The 15024-nt window shown below is 42.2% G+C and overlaps 1 protein-coding gene across 3 annotated transcripts in view; it reads left to right on the plus strand.

Moving 5' to 3' along the window:
* The window catches only part of TOX (thymocyte selection associated high mobility group box), a 270368-nt gene that overhangs the window by 118143 nt on the left and 137201 nt on the right, over positions 1–15024 (plus strand). The gene's annotated exons all lie outside the window — the stretch shown is intronic.

A 15024-nucleotide genomic window follows, 5' to 3' on the forward strand; every position in this document is an offset into this window, starting at 1 on the left:
ACAAGAAGTCTAATTGTGGTATTGCCTCTTTATGGAGTCAACTGCTGACATTTTAATCCATGTAAAGTCCTGTATCTACTTACAGATATTTCTGGAAAGATATCATGTCAAATGAGCAGAGCATTAAATGGGCATATCATTTTCCATAACCCCTCCCTAATGTTAATTTAAGAAAAATCCAGTTCATTCTCAGCGCGGTAAAGACTGCAAGTGGAAGTTTAGACAAGAGTTTATTTTTAGCGGTAGTGCTTTCGGGAAGTAGACAGAGACAGTACTGGCTAAAAAGAATCCTCTTAACTCTAATTGTATCGACAAAAATTCCTAAACAGATTTTTTAAAAGCCACCAATATTTGAACTGACTGTTGCTTCTGTATAATACTGTAGTGGTGGGCACATAGCATTGTACATTTGTCCCAAACCATAAAATGCACGGCACTGAGCGCGAACCCTATGTAAGCCGTGGACTTTGGGTGGGGATGGCGTGTCGGTGCAGGGCCCACGGCTGTAACAAGCGCGTACCGCTGTGGTGAGGGACGTCGGGAGTGGGGGCAGCTGTGCTCGTGTGGGGACCTGGCGGGGTGCGGGGGAGAGAACTCTGCACTTTGTACTCAGTTTTGCTGTGAACTTAAAACAGCTCTATAAAGTAAAGTTTATTAATTCTAAAAAAGCTAAATGATACGCTATTTTAAAAAGCAAATCTATTATGTATACTTTCTGTCTAGGAGGGAATAGTATTTAAATATTTATACACATTCGGGTAGTTGATTTCCTCTAAGATTGTCGATGTTTTTTCTCTGAACACTTCTAATGTGCTCTGTCTTCAGATTCCACTCAAACTGAGGTGGCTCTAGGCTGCTCTTTCTGACTTCCCATTGTCCATTGGGAAGACCATCTACTTTGTGAATTTCCTGGGGCCATCTAAAATCCCACGTTGATGTCCCTTAGCTGCTCTGAACATCCCTGTCACACCTCCCTCCGTGCCCAACCATCACATTCTAAATGCACGAAACTCAAAGCCATTAACCAGTTACGTCATGATTGGGGAGATACACATGCTGCCTAAAAAATACAGAATACTTTCCAAAGTCAGAGGACTTACTAATTAATTTTAAATTACTTGCTCTTGCTTTTTTAGAAGACAATCTGGTCTTAGACTCTTCTTCCTTAGAAAAATTGAAGAGATGGCTTTATATTGTTTTAATATATTCTATGGTTTGATAGTGTCTGTCCTCTCTCTCCAGTATTACATACACATATTACATATGTATCTATCAAAGAATAATATATGTGCCTCCTTGATATCCAGGAAGACTGCTTGGAAAATAATGGATACTATGAATTAGATATAACTGCTTTTTGTTACTTAAAAAAAAAAAACCTGCCCTTATTGAACAGACAATATCATGTGGGAATATTCATTGTGCTAGGAACACAGGGATGAAATTCCATTGTCATTTATAAAATTATTACTGCCATCTACTCAGAATATTAATGGTTTTAATGAAGATGCAACATCTTGCAAACAAATAATTAGTTTGGTGCATGAAAGGATAAATAGAATCCTAATTAACAAATCACTGATGTTTCTTAGTGCTTTTAGATTTTACTCGTGGCAAGTGGCAGTTTTTATGTGTAGCTTGAAGAATTTATTTTGTTACTCTGGAGTTACCCAGAGTAACCGTTACCTCCAAAGTTTAAGGAATACAGAGTATGTTTATTTTGAAGAAATGGAATTGTAAGTGTGGGAAGATGAGGGCTTTTTAATTCTTGTTTTGAACCCTGTACCAAAGCACCTGGAGTAGTGCTATCAGCCCCATAAGAGTTGGGTACTTACATTGCATTGTACGAACTATTTAGGACATAACTAAATGATTTTTAAAAATTGATGAATTGATTTAGTATTTGAGTTACCTTTATTACTTAAGTGAACCTTTTCATAGTTGATCTTAACTCTCATGTCACAATTTGTCATGAAAAACACCAGAACCTCAAACTCAACCCATTTCGTAGACCAGAATTTCTCACTAGCAGCACTGTTGACCGTGGGGCCGGATAATTCTTTTTCAGGGGGCCGCCCTGTGCAGTGCAGGACGTGCAGAGGCATCCCTGGCCTCTACCCACTGGATGCCAGTAGCCCCCGTCAGTCATAATGGTCAAAAAGTGAGGAGACAGAATTGCCCCCAGCTGAGAGCTGCTCCGATAGAAGATGCAGGCTGCATTCATTGTATGTCTGTCATGATATTATTAAATAGAATGAGCAAAGCTAAGGCCAAACAACTGAAAAAATATAATCAAAACAAAATATTGACTCCAAAAAGATCCAAGGAAATGCTAAATAACTGTCTAAATCATGGAATTGCTTAAACCACTTGGTGGCTATAGTTGGCATTTCAGAAACCCTTCATTAAGTCACCCTCTCACCTTAAGGAACGTTTCAAAACAGTCTTCAGAGATTGCTCATGGGTGAAATGCATGGAACCTCACAGGCTTTCTCCAAAATGCATATCCACAAGCCTTTTCGTTTCTGAGAATCAGGGTGAAAACATACTGTTTTAAAAAGTACCATTTTAGCAGGGGAGGGTGTAGCTCAAGTGGTAGAGCACATGCTTAGCATGCACGAGGTCCTGGGTCCAATCTCCAGCACCTCCTCTAAAAATAAATAAATGGATAAACCAAATTACCCCCTCAAAAAAAAAAAACCCAACACACTAAAAAGTACAATTTTAAGGGGATAGGGATAGCTCAGTGGTAGCGTTCATGCTTAGCATGCACAAGGTCCTGAGTTCAATCCCCAGCACCTCCATTAAAATACAACAAAAAGTACAGTTTTTAAAATTCTACATAAAAGTTCGAGTGTATACGTTTTGAGAAACTCCATTAGCTTTGGAACCACTAATACAAATGGATTATTACAAATGCAGTTTCACTGCCTGAAAATGGTATACAGTAAGGGTATTATAAAATATGGACTTTAAATATTAGATGCAGGATATTTTCCAGTCCTGTGTCCCAAGAGCTTTGTTGCCTACATTATGTGGGAGGGGGAACAGACGCTATAAGAGAACTTTCGGAGGAAAGTCGTGGTCGCTCTGAAGAAAAGGCATTATCATTCTGCTTTTAAAATAAAAATCTATCTTAGATCATTTGATCTTACTCTAAGGTTCAGTTTCCATCCAATTCTTACTTCAGTATGTGTTTAAATTATTTGTCTCAAGTTTAATGTCTCAAGTAATGTCGAAGGATTTCTTGGCGACAAGACTCATTAGATTTATCTCAAACGTGTACGTTCTGCTCAGAACTACTCAGAAAGCATTTCAAACAAGAAATCCTGAAGCTACTTAATCTAACATTAATGTTAACTTACTTAATGGTTATCAAAATATATTATGCCAGAATTTTTCATAGCAAATATGAAATGTGCAAAAGATATTAATAATGTAATGTTTCTTACAGAAAGTGAAATTACAGGTTACAGAGTAGTCGAGATTACATAATTTCTTTGATGTGAGCATTATAAGGAACATTAACTGATTAGTGAAACAGCTTAAGTATCTAACTAGATTATGCAATTATTGGACTGGAACAAAAATTGCTATATATAGTTCCATAAAATACAATGAGCCATTGTCTCTTACGGATAATTTAATGCGTAAAGCTAATAAGCTATGGAAAGTAAAATCCTATAGGAGACCTAGATTATCCTGCTACATATTTAATATTTAAGTATAACATTACATTTTTCATGCCAAAAACTGCCTAAAATCTTTATTTTATGACAATAAATCTACCTGAGGCAATTTTAGTGAATGTGATATGGTGTAGCTTACCATGACTGGGTAATACTTTCTCTGTGAATTAAGAGAAGATTCATTAAGCTTTGCATTTTCCGACAGTTTCTCCTGCGGTTTTGTGTGACAGTTTGTAACACTGCACCGTAATAGCTTCTTCCTTTCGTCATTGAAAATAAGTAAAAGCCAAACATAAAAACACTTCAGGAGAAAAACATTTTACACCGACACATGGTAAATAAATGTGCACGTCTGTAGAAAACATGCGTGTACATGCTTACACGCACATAACATATGTGATGCTCAACAAGGTTTTCGTTGATTTGGTAATTACACTGCTGTTTTCTTTTTTCCACTCCATTGCTTTTCTTTTACTTAATATTTAAGGTAGGACTCTGCACTTCTGTATTCAATGACAACAAAATAGTGTCTACACATCATTTTCCATATTAAAGACCTCTTTGGAGGCTACTTTAGGGCACATTTAGCCTGATTCTGCACAACTTTCTGCCTATTGATCTTTCCAGCTAATGATGAAAACAATCAAATGAACTTGCCGTAAGGGAGGCAGTGCCGTGGTTTCCAGCCAGCACAGGGATTGTATGTTCAGTGCTTTCCAACTCACAGGTGCTTTCGCATATCTCACTGAAGCTGAAATAATAACAAGAAGGAAGTATATTCTTACTCTCATTCCCCAGACCAACCTTCCAGGAGGTGTCAGAACCGAGGCTCCTAACTGGGTCTTCTTATTTCAAATCCACTCTGGGATGGAATCTTCTAAATTCTGCTATTCTGCCGTACCTGCGAGGGAACCAGCGGCCCTGAATTACTCGCAAGCGACGTGGGGGAAAGGGAGGAATGAATGGCAATCTGTCTGCCAATCCAGTCAGCTTTTCGTTAGTTTGCTGATACAGATCTGGAGATGGTTCAGAGCACAGTGTGTTCACCAGCAGGTGGACGTCAGTGTGAAGAAATAAATCAGTGTGATCTGGAGCATCATGGGCACAGCCTGCTTGCCGGACCTGGACTTGTCTGTTTGGTACCATGAAGGTTTTCACTGTGACCTGAGCGCTCGTAAAATGAGCTTCTCAAATTATCCAAATTAGAGTGACTGAAAAAATTTCCGTCCCAAGAGAACAGGAAGAAATGGAAAGTGAGTGTGATCTGGTTTACAGAAGCTTTTGCCCAGTGCCCATGGAGGATCAGTTACCGTCAGGGATGGAGGCTGATTTGGGAATGAAAGCACGTGGAATAAATGTAACTGCAGAATAACAGAATGGTGGGGTTCCTGAAACGCTGTCAGTTCTCACAGTATTGCACTGGATGTATTTAATCGTTCATTTCATATTACTTAGTAAATACTGTGTGTGTGGCATGTGCTAAGTGCTGGGGATAGAAAAATAGATAGGAAGGCCCCTGCCCTCTCCAGTTCATAGTCTGATGTGGGAGAGAGGTAGCCCATGACAATGACAGTACAATGGGACAGGCTGCGGTGAGCACAGATGCCGTGGAGAACTTACCGAGGCACAGAGACGGGACCCAGCGTATCATCAGTGGTGTCAGGGAAGGCTCACCTTCTGGCGGGAAGAGTCTTCTTACCTGGGGGAGTCCACGGTTATGCCTGTTGTTCAATCATACTTAGTAATAGTACCTCCCTTCACTCCCAGACGTGTTCCAAGTTGGTTGATCAATTCTGTGATCATCTTATTAGCAGAAAATCGAGAGGGAACTAACAGGGAGCCGGATGTAGAAAGGTGTTCCAAGCAGAGGAACTGAGGGGGAGGAAGAGAGGCAGGCATCTGTCGGCCTTGTGTCAGTCACGAAGCAAGGGTGAACTATGGGGTGACAGGAGCCACGGACGGGAGTGATGCTAAACGTACTTCACACTGGCATGGCGCTGGCACTGGCCGTGTAGCGTGGGCACCAGGCATCGTGAAGGACCTCACGTTCTAAACAAGGGCAGTTGGAGTTTGCCTTAAAAACCTTAGGGAGCACAGAAGGATTTTAAGCAGTGGAGGAGGGAGAGGGAAGACTGAATGTCCCCTGTCTGGCTCAGTCTAGGTCACCAAGCAGTAAAAGGAAAAAGGGATGTGCTTTGAGTATCGGTCAGATAAGAGCATTGTGCCAGGTGCTTCCCCAGGGAGGTCTGATTTCCATGACAGTCCTGTGACAGGGCCACTGAGGCTCACAGAGGCTGTGTCTTCCCAAGTTCACGGGTATTGAGTGGGAAGATGGGTCTCAAACCCCACTCTGGATCATTCAACTCTGTGGTCTTCCTGACACATTTTCTGACCGTAGCGACTGCTCTGGTCCCAGTAGAGCTGACCTTGGACCAGAGTATGTATTTACAGCAAGTACCCATTGCCATTCAGCGGTATTGGCACTAAAGTAATAGAACGAGGTCTGCTGTCCTGATAGCCAATGAATCGGTTATGATCGATACTCACTAGTTCTACAGTCACTTTGGGATCCCTGAAACTTCCATGTTGACTGACCCTCTTTCTTTTGCAAGGGTGTCGTTTCCCTTTCAGCAAATGTTCTCCTATTAAGTACTTTTCTGCCCTCAAACAGCCCTGGAACTGAGGCTCCGCTCTACCCCTTCCTAGTGACTTAGTTCTTTAAGGCTCAGTTTCCTTGTTGGTAAAAGGACGTGAACACTGGCTGCCTCAGGGTTGTGGGGATTGAATGAGCGAATGCACGTGTGCCCCGACGTACACTAAGCATAGAGAAAGTACTGGTTGCTGCTGCACCGTGGGTGCACAATGAGCATTTGTTGGGTGAATGAATGATTACCACATTTTTATCTGTTGATTACCGTTACATTTTACTGTACCAGCAAGACCCTGCGAGATGGTTCGCCCCTGATAGTACCACGCAGTGATATTCTCTCATTTTTTCAGCAAAAGAGCATCATATGGTGCCATTCCAGAAAAAAAAACCAAAAACAAAGGAAACCAGTCACTCCTCACCATGCAGCATAAATAAGGCTTTGAGTGGAAGCAGGCATGCGATTTCCAGCAACAAGACTTCCTGTTTCTGATCTGACATGTTTCTGGCACCATATCATGCCACAAAAAGGATGTTGTCAAAAGGGAGGATGAAGTATTGGGGAGAATGTGACCAACAAAAAAATTCCGATGGGAGTGGGAGAATGACCCGGGGGAGCAGTTGGAACTACTGTGAACGTGAAGACAGTAAGAAGAAACTTAGGACTCGAAATGCTATAAAATACATATGATGAACATGCCTTGGGAAGGACATACCTTGTGCAGGAAGCCTTAAGGTAAAGCAGGGCAAATTATACCCTAATCTTCATAAAAAAGTGTGGATAAGTCTGCAGAGAAAGGAGAACCAAAAATAGATGCAACTGTATAGTGTTTGTAGATGTTAAAGAAGATTCAAACGTTATTCTTCTCTTAATATAAATGATGGATTGAGTGACTTCTCAGGTCTTTGCTGACCTGAGAAGTCACCTCCTTTCCTAACGGACAGACTTACACTAAGTGACTTGAAAGATTTAATCCATTTCTTTAAAATGTCATTATGTTTTCATTTAGAAAACAGAAACTCTCTGGAACCTGAAAAAAAGAAATGTCAGGTATGATCTCAGAAAGGAAATGGTGTAGCTCTAAACGGAATTTCTTGTGTTGCTAATTGGTCGGGTTCACCCTGAATGTACCGAAATATATTTATTTCAGCACCTGCCCTCCCATTAGGAGCTTTAATGACCAGAAGTCTATTCCTGTCGTGTTATTGTTACACTTAGTTTCAATGTTATTTTCTGAGTAATAATAATAGGGAAGTGAGACTCTCCGTTTTAATAATTCTGTACCTTCCTATTTGTATTTTTATTTGGTGCGACCACTTTTAATCTCACAATTATTCAGTAATTGCTCGTCCTCGAATTTTTTTTTTAACTTTTCATCCCACTCAGTTGTCACCTAACCAGTGTAACTTCTCTGTTAATCTTTTTCGACATCTGTCATTCAAGTCGCAGAACCTTTTCAGTGCTCTGAACTCCTAGCCTCTGACATGTTTCTTGTTTTGAGGTTCCCAGAACAGAGCATGCTCTTCCAGACCAAACCTGTGTAAAAATATTCTCACCTTTTTGTCTGTGTGTCAGATCCTGAAAAATGTTCACTGTGCTTAAAAAGGAATACTAGAAATAAAAGTGCCAACCCCCAAAAGTAATGACTTTCATACTTTTCATTCCACATCCAGGAGGGATTTAGGTACCGTGGTAAATGAGGTGAGAGCTGATGTGATGTGGAAACAAGTGAGTGCAGGCAGGGATTGCCAGCAAGTCTGAATGTTCTTCTCAAATTGTCCTCTGAGGAGATGGATTCAGAAAATTTGTCTACGACATGACAAGTCAGAGGAATGTCCTGAACTAATCATTTGAAACTACACTGAGCTTCAATGACATACTACAGTTCTATAGCTTTTTTGCTTTGTAGACATTCAAAAATTACGTGGAAGTTCATTTCAAAAACAAGACTCCTACATGGAATCAGAAATCATCACTCCTGGTTTTCTGATAGCGGACCCCTTGTGGAGGCCTTTTAGTAAAAACCAGTGTCGAGTGTCACATGTGTTTTGACTTGGTTAACGTTATCTCCATTAACTGTGCCAGAATGGGCTTGGAGCGAGAGTTCAGCTTTTAGCCACACATGCTTTTCTTTCTTAAGTAATGTACAATGAAAGTGGATTTCTTTGTGTTTGGGAGTTTAGGGTTAATGAAGTTTTCTAGAAACTTGCAATTTTTTTTTCTTCAAACGGGGTGATATTTTCATGATATTGGAAAAACTTAGTTCTTCTATTTATTACTATTTCATAAATTTGTTTCTGTCTCTGCATTGAAACTTAAAAGAGAATTAATGTCTCAATAATGTAATGAAAGCAGAATAAAGGTGGGATGAAATGTAACACTGCTGTTGGGAGCTGACACTTAGTCACCGAGGGCCACTCACTGGGCGTTGTGTTGGTCCAAGTGGCCCAGAAAGCAGGGCCTGTACTGAAAGGTAACGTGTTAATGCTGGGAGTGCAGGCCCAGGGGATCCAGGGTGAGGGAGCAAGGACCACGGCAGGGCGGCAGGAAGAACAAAACGCAAGGCGCTACTTCCAAGCTGCGGTAACGTTGCAACAAATCGTGGCTGGCTGTTAGGCTTAAGGGACTTCTTTACAGAAGCCGCAGGGACGCCTGGGGACGGTCCTCTCCAGCAGGCCGTACTCCTCCACAGCCCTGGGGTATGCCATCAGCCCTTGTGCACAGACTCTGGGGAAGGCAGGACCTCTCTGGCTCTGGCCCAGGGACAGAGCCTCCTGAATTACATTGGGGCGGGCTTGGAGGACCTCTAATTGTAGCTATGGAGACTTGAGCACTGTGGAAGTTATAGAATTAAAGGCCAGTGGCCAAGGCCTGAGGGTCAGGCAGGCTGAGAAGACCTCGGGAATATGTGATTGGATCCATCACAGACAGGACTTAACTTTGGGTCTCAGTTTTGTCTTCTGTAAGATGGGAGTAATAGTGTTCACCGTATGACAAGACTGTTCCAAAAATGAAATGGCTTAATAGATGTAATGTGCTTAGAAAGTGCCTGTAAAGGTTAGAACTGCTTTGAACCATGATAGCATCATTATCTGAAGTGTGGGGCCCTTAAAGTGTGACTACTTAAAATAACAGAGTGCATTTGAGTTCATAAGTTTAGAGTGAATTTACACTGAATTGTAGCCAGGCCCTTGACAGCAGAGGGAGACTGCTGTTACCGTGCGAGTCGTGCCACTGGGCCTTGGACTAGGTCACCCTTTACAAAGACAGGATCAAGACACGCGCGTAGCGTTAATTACTGAACATTTCAGTTATCAAAGTTAACACTAGAGACGTGATAGACAGGTCTTCCCCACATAAATACGTCTGTAGGACAAAAAAAGAGAACGTACATTCAGTTCCCGAATGGAGCGCAGATTCCAAGTGGTGGGTGTGGCTTTCTGCTAGTGGGGATTCTCTCTCGCCCCCTCCAGTGGCCTCCAAGCAGCCGCTCCGAGCCCCGATCATGTTTCCCTCCGTGCCATTCAGACCTGCAGCATTGTTTACCACTCAGGTTCAAGTGACGGGAGCCGACCAGGAGGGTTTTTTCTTTTGTGGTTCAGCTCTGAGTGCTCCCAGGTTGTAACACACATTCGTTCAAAGACCTGACGGCGGTTGTTTCCTTTTCTCTGGGTGTTGATGGGCTGAGCTACTTTTCCTGGCCCCGTGCTCAGCACCAGTTCCATTCAGCCTGGCTCAGCAGGGAGGCGGACCGCCTTAGCCGATCTTGCATTTCCACGGTCAGCCTTGAAGCTGGAGGAGAAATAAACACATGCTCCCTCTCCCGTGTCTGCTGACCTTCTCCCTTGAGGATGGGAGGATGCACAGTGAGCGTCGGAGTGCACCTTGCTGTTTTTATTGGATACAAGTTACTCCGCGTGTGAACGGCGGTGATGCATGTGCTCAGCCACGTTACCGCCCTTCACACTCTGCTGTAGCTTTCAAAATGCATTGCTCTGCGTGAAACAGCAAGTCTTTAGCTTCACTGACCAGACTTAAGTTATTTCTTTCATTACCGAAAAAAAAAAAAGACTTTGAGTTTTATACTGAGCCAAGCAATACAAAAATGGGTATTTTATTTTGAGGATATTACTCTGTCTTATAATGATTTATTATCTTCTAAGAAATGTCAGATTGACTCTGTTACAAACATTTCCATTTTTAGCTCCTAAAAAAAAAAAAAAAACACAAAGTATCCAATATTCCTTCAGAAAACACCCAGAAATGTAAGGCTTTCCCTTTTCCAGGAGATACAGTGTGGTACTGTTTCATGAATCCCATGAGGTCCCTCTCCTCCGCCAGCCGCAGTTTTCTGGTTTTCTTGTAATGGTTTCCCTAAAAAGATCCCATTTCCTGCACCAGAGCCAATGACCGATTTTACACTTCACAGTCTATCTTTGATTTTCCTTGTGTTCACGGTTTGGGACCCTACTGTTGCTCTTTCTGCTCATCGTGCCCTCTGTTCAGATGGTGTTGGATGTCTGCTTTCAGTTTTTAAATAGAAGAAATAATAACTACCTAGTTTGAAAAGCTCTTTGGGATTATGGGTTTGGGTAATATCCTCTGAAAACAATTTTTAAAAACTGTAGTAGAAGATTATAAGTGACTTTTTATGTGATTGCCTCCCCCGGTGCTTTGAAATTAAAACACGAGGAAGAGTATAAAGCACTTGGTCAGAAAGGCTAATCCTGAGCTGATGCCATTTACATTTAGATTTAAATAAGTTGGCCTATTTATTCCTTCAAACTTTGCTTCAGATTTTAAAATGAGAATACGTGGAAATTAAACGTCCCAGGACGCGTAGATACATTTGAAAAGTCACAATACCTACACTCAGTTGACTTCTAAGAGTAATAACTGTGATCAGTGTAAGGGGTAAGGAAGTGTAGTTAGTTATTTTTAATAAAACAATGTTATTACAAGAATTATTAATAAGTTTCACCTAATATGTGGTCCAGGTGAGGTGAACTGGGCTCTTGAGTGTAATAATGCAAATACTGTACCTTCAAGAACGTGGGCTATGCAAATAAGCCACAAATCATCATAGATCTGATCCCCCAGGTACCATGAGTGATGGAGTACAAAACAGTATGTCTTGGTGGAAAACTCTTCTACCAGGAATCCAGACCTTGATCCTATTCCTGAGTGGACTGCACAACCCGTGAAAAGTCTGTTTCTTCAGTCATAGCATGAAGGGTTCAGATACGATGCCTCCAGGGACCTTCCCAAGACCGAAATCCTAGGGCTCTGTGCACCCTGATTCTACTTCAAACAGTAGGCTGACCTACACCCAAGACAAGGGGTGCATTCTAAGAATGCTGCATCAGCACGAGGCCGGTTGAGATCCCGGAAGCAGCTGCTGGACAGGGCGTGGTTGGGCGGAGCTGTAAAACCTGCAGGGATGACATTAACCTGATGAGGGGGTGGGGGTGGGGGGGTGGCTGGGGCCCTGGGAGCTCGGCCTGTCCTTCCTGGGCTCAAGAGTTTGTCCACACACGAGGGGAATGACCAGCCCTGTTCTGACACATTTGTCTTTGATTGATAACTCAGAATTCTTCAGAAAGAGGCCATGAGTTAATTCATAGCCTGGTCTCTTGATTCTTGGTCAATCTCCATGTTTTTTAATTAAACACAAACAGGTTTCAGCATTTAAGTGATGGGATCTTGGCTATTTCTGCACATTTTTTTTTTTCTTTTTAAGGGCTTCTGCTCCTGTAGCAACCAGTTTTAATCCACTGCAAGACTATGAGTTGTCTCCTTTCAGAAGCCTTCAAACCATTCTCTAAAAGCTGAACCTTCCTCCTTTTCTTGAGTCACTGCCTTCTCTAGGAAAGTAATCTATATAATCATGCAAATGTTATTTAATTTTTGTTAGTTAGACATGTCCTGAGAACTTCTTATATGCTGGCCTTAAGCTGTAGAGACAAGACACTGAAGAGAACCAGGATGTGTACTGTCTTCTGGTAGCTTGCAGCCCTGTGGCATTAGCCCCTTGACAACAAAACCTGCCTGGAGCCAGAGGGCTACCTTGGGGAACCCACAGGCTAGAGAGAGCCCAGCCCTGACTAAGGGGAGCCAAGGGGTAAAAAAAATGCTTCAACAAGTAAAAGGGAAGGGAGGTAGTGGACAGAGGTGTGGATGCACATGATGTGCATTGGGGCACAGGGGTGGGCATGGTGAGGCCAGAGACTCATAGCAAAATCACCATGGTGTGAGATAGAGATCATCTCTTTATGTATCTCCACACTGTAGATCCTGCAGAAAGAAGCTTTCAGAGGAGTTATGAATATCTTGGTAGTATTAGAAGAAGCCACCTATATAGAGTTCACCAAAGAAACAGAAAACCTGTTGGTTTTGTTTAGACAGATAGATAGGGAGAGAGGGAGATTTTTATTCTGAGGAATTGGCTCATGTGATTATGGAGGCTGAGAAGTCCCAAGATCTGGAGTTGGGAAGCTAGAGACCCAGGAGTTGTTTTTTTGTTTTTTGTTTTTTTTGTTTGGTTGTTTTTTTTTGCTTTGTTTAAAAAAAAAAAATCTAACAGTAACACATAGTATAGTTCCAGTCCAAAAGCTGGCAGGCTTGAGACCCAGGAACAGCTGATGTTTCAGTTAGGGGCTAAAGGCAGGAAGACTGGTGTCCCAGCTCAGAGGCAGTCAGGCCTGAGGAGTTCCCTCTTACTCTCAGGAGCCATCAGCCTTTTTCTTCCATTCAGTCCTTCAACTGATTGGATGAGGCCCACCCACAGTAGGGAGAGCAATCTGCTTTATTCATTTTGCCAATTCAAAGGTTAATTTTATCCAAAAAATGCTGTAGTGGGTGTACCTAGAATAACATTTGACCAAATATCTGGGCACCTGTGGCCCGGTCAAGTTGACACATAAAATTTATCATCATACCACCTCTCAATCTTTTAAGGCTTAATTACAAAGCATCCAGGAATAGTCTACCAGCTTGATTACTAAATTGCCAGCTCACTGGGACTCTTTTTGTTTTTTGAAAGCCTCACAATACTGTAGAGGTTCTATATAGTATCTCAACATCATTGAGATACTGTCATCACTCTGTGTTGACACTATATTGATGTTATCTTCAGAATTGACAGCTAACTCGTCATTATGGTTCAGAATATATTATATATGTTATATGGGGGTTATGGGCATGTGCTAGGCTTCCTGGCTTTGAATTCCAGCCCTGCCTCTCAGGAGCTGTGTAACTTTGAGCGCCTAGCTTTAGTTCTCTGTGCCTTTACAGGTGACGATAATACCTAACTCTTGGAGGTTGTGAAGATTAAGTCAGTTAATACGTATCAGTGAATACATGTAAAGATACAGGTAGGTTATGAGCACACAGAATATACTAAAAAAAAATAGTTTTCCCTGTAGCCACACATCTTTTATTGAAATGCTGTTTCAGCCTTGGCTCCGTGTTACTGAAGCATGGGTACTGTTGGAGGAAAGAGTCCTTAGGAGCAAGAACACTGAATAGACTCAATTAGCATACGCTTTGGATAGACTAAAACCAAAACTTCAAAGCCTTCGTTGGCTGAAGAATGACACCAGATTTAGAAAATGAGTAAGAGAAGATGAAATAGAAAGTAACACATTTATAGGATATGCATAGGCAGTGGAGGATTTGATTCACTTCACTACTTCTGTTCAGTTTAGAACAGTCAGAGAAACTGTCCATATTTTAAATGGTTCTTTGGCATCTTGACATTAAAAACATTTATAAACAAACCAACAGTGGGTGGGGGTGGAGAAAGGCTAAACGCTGCTCTGCGTCAGGTTTTGAGCTGGTCGGCGTGCGAGGCAGACTGACTGGGCCTAGACTCTCTTTGGGCTGAAGGCACTCACCTAACTGATGGAAAAGCGACCTTGGGTAAGTCACTGGGACTCAGGGCCTCTAAGTCAGAGGACAGAGCAGCCAGCATGTTCAGCTCTTCTTTTCTGGGTGTGTGATTTCTGATCTGTCCTAAGAACCACATCATTCAGTAAGTGATTTCAGACCTGGTTAGATAAGTTTGTTTACGTAACATGAAATATATCTGCAGGATGAAGGGGTGAGGAAATCCTCTGTTTCTCTGAACTGAGCTTAACGAGAGCTTCCGTGTCCTTTGGGAGGGCTCTACTTGTGCGCCTGGTGTTTATACAAATCTTGGGGGCACCCTCTGTGGCTGACCACAGTTCAGAGCCAGTTCCCAAGCTTGGATGTGTCCCTAGCGTTTGTCCAGCCCTCTTACGCTAGCAGCTCACCGATGGTGGAACCACATCCACCATGACCTTGCGTAGTTTTTCTGATGGTAGATAAAGTGTGTCCATGGGACTGAATTTGTACCTCCATCCATAACACTACCCTGTCCTGAAAAGAAACTTGTCAAGATTTGCAAGTTCCCAGGTCTGAAATGAGTCCAGCAATGAAAGTATATTCAGACTTGGCTCTTTGAAGCTGGCCCTGTTAGTCCATTTGATTATTTCCTTGGGAAAGTTCTTCCTCTCATGACAAGGGGAACGCCCTGCCTGTTTATCAAGTGACTAAAGATAGCCGAGGATTAAGTCTGAATGGAGTGATCACCGCTTTCAAACACCCGAATCATGGAAAGCTGTTGTTCATGTTGCCATTGTTGTTGCCTGAGCTGCTCCCTGTTC

This window comes from Vicugna pacos, chromosome 29 (genome assembly GCF_048564905.1).
Source record: "Vicugna pacos chromosome 29, VicPac4, whole genome shotgun sequence".
NCBI classification, from domain to species: Eukaryota; Metazoa; Chordata; class Mammalia; order Artiodactyla; family Camelidae; genus Vicugna; species Vicugna pacos.